Source organism: Electrophorus electricus, chromosome 12 (genome assembly GCF_041902795.1).
Source record: "Electrophorus electricus isolate QZ-2024a chromosome 12, ASM4190279v1, whole genome shotgun sequence".
Classification (NCBI taxonomy): domain Eukaryota; kingdom Metazoa; phylum Chordata; class Actinopteri; order Gymnotiformes; family Gymnotidae; genus Electrophorus; species Electrophorus electricus.
The window spans coordinates 11,582,501-11,585,000 of NC_137508.1; the positions used below are offsets into that span (position 1 = coordinate 11,582,501).

Consider the following 2,500-nt stretch of genomic DNA (forward strand, 5'->3'; position numbering starts at 1 on the left):
ATCTCATGTCGGTGTCTGCAAACTAGGTCAAGGGTGAGGAGTATCGGTCCTTTGTGCACCAGCCACACACTTTCTACACACTCATTTGCCACAGAGCCCTGGGAACAGAGAGAGTGGTCAGTTTAGTCTTACTCCACACTCCTCTCTGGCAACAGAAAGAGTGGTCAGTCTGACCTCACTCCACACTCCTCTCTCTGGGAACAGACAGAGTGGTCAGTCTGACCTCACGCCACACTCCTCTCTCTGGGAACAGACAGAGTGGTCAGTCTGACCTCACGCCACACTCCTCTCGGGGCCCTCAGCAGGGCTTTGTGATTCGCACTCCATCACATTCCCAACTGGAGTGATTTGTTCTGAACTGAAGGGCTTTTCTCGGCCATGCCACAAAATGTGCACAACACTTGCATTACGCCAGTAGGATTCTGGCTTGGGGCTCAAAGTAAACTGAAACGAGTGATTTCTACTGTTTTTGGGATGGACATATATTTCATTGAGCTTTTTAATTTAATTTTATTTAGTTCCATTTATGAGTTAAAAAAAATTCAGATTTTTTTTGTTTTGAATTTTTGTTCTTTGAGGGGACGTATTTAATAGTTCGAGGTTCATGTGAACAGACGGCTAAGCGAGGGTGAGGGCCGCAACATCTGTGGTATGTAAGGAATTTGCCCTTTTTCCTGTACAAGGCTCTTCTGGACGAGCCTGGTAGATCTCCCTCTTCGGTGCCAAGTTGTCTTAAGCACTTTTCAGTAAGACATTTATGGTTTATGTCATTTTAACCTGCTCATGATGCCTCCATTGCTTGGGGGTTGGTGTCCATTTCCTGTCCTGTAGAGCTGCAAAACCGGGGGCTATCCCCCGATTTGCGGTCAAATGCCGGGAGTAAGGCATTGTCTGCACAGAGGTCACCATTTGTGTTGAGGGGGGTGAGTGGCACTTGCGTGTGTTCTGCAGCTGTTGCCCCTCGGTGAGTGCTCTGCTTTAAAGAGCACGAAGCTGCTTGCTCAGCTGGTGTGTGCGCTCCGGGACAGAGACACCCACCCTCGCCCCCGGCTCTGCACGGCTACAGCCCTTCTCCCTGTTGCCTGGTGTTTGGTAAAGTGCTCTGGCCATCCACAGCCTGCCTCACACAGACGCCCATGCATGGTGGGGAGCACGCACTGTGGATTCAAAGACGATGGACGCAGACTCTTATAGAGCCGTTGTTAGAGCCATTTTTGGTTTAAATGGCTTGGTTTAATTAGCCAGCAAAGTTTGACCAACTTTGAAGTTATGTAGTGAACTCAGGTAGGATTCAAAAGGTGGGCAACGTGAGATTTTTGTGAGTCTTTCATTCTGGTTTACAGTCGGCCCCTCTTACTAGTGTGGTAGAAACCGTTATTTATTTGGCTCTTGGTAACAAATAAAGGGGGGGGGGGGCTCAACTACTGTAGAATCCCATCCTAATCATGTAAGTGACGGTTAGCATTGCTTTCAGAAGGGATAAATGCTTGCCATATGGTCCCGTGGCCGTGTCCAAGTTTTCAAATTAGCGGCTCTCATCCCCCTCATTACTGCTGTTCCTAAAGGGCGGGGGAGGGGGGGTCGTCCAGCGCGTGGCTATGGTGGAGGCAACCACCTCGCAGCTTAATGAAGGGTCTGCTTTCTGAGACGGTGAGGCTTCAATTACGGGATGAGCTGGCCTGGCTGGAGCTGACGGGGCGGGGAAACACGAGCGGCCGCCATCCCGCGGCCCACCAGCTCGCCTTAAAGACGTCCTGAACGAGACACGCTGGCGATCTGTTTGAAACCAGGCACGCGTGCTCCGGCTCGTTACGGCCGATAAATCCCTGTGCCATTGGGCCGTGGTCTGTAAGCAGAGATGTGTGCCGTCGGCTTACCTTACTTTGCGCCGGTGAGCTAATCAGCTACAGATGCTGCCTGTGCTCAGCTGCAGATAGCATGAGGTTTCCTTCCACTGCATCTTGTTTACGCTCTGTGTGAGAGGATGAAGAGTCACACCATCTACTCGGAAGGGTGATTTAAAACAGTTGCACGTGAATCGAAAAGTCATTACCGGTCAGAATGACCCTACGCAGGGCTGTAGCTAGGGTCAGTATTTTTGTGAGGTCCATACTGTAGAAATGTGACCCAGTCCAATTCACATTCAGGAAAAATGAACCACTGCAGACTGGTAGGTCTGTGCCATCTTCTAATACCTCTTGTGTTTTTCACTAATTCATTGCTTCTTGGTTTTATCATGTCTGTAATGTCCATTTAATTCTACAAATTATTTTTACTAAATAAACTGTTGAATAAGAAACACAAAATGTAGGCCTACCAATTGTTATTTACCCTCTGTTCTTTTTTCCATCAGCACAAACTATTATTACTTTTCCATTAAGTCTGCTAGTATTGAATTTTTTTTTTTCCATAGACAGTACAATATAAAATCATCTGGAATTAAAAAGTGTATATTGGGGTCTAGGGTCCATAGTCCTCAGAGCTCTGGTCTGAACCACTC

General features: G+C 48.0%; 1 protein-coding gene across 10 annotated transcripts in view; it reads left to right on the forward strand.

The window, feature by feature from the left end:
- The window catches only part of akt3a (AKT serine/threonine kinase 3a), a 70,543-nt gene that overhangs the window by 33,892 nt on the left and 34,151 nt on the right, over positions 1-2,500 (forward strand). The window lies entirely within an intron of this gene.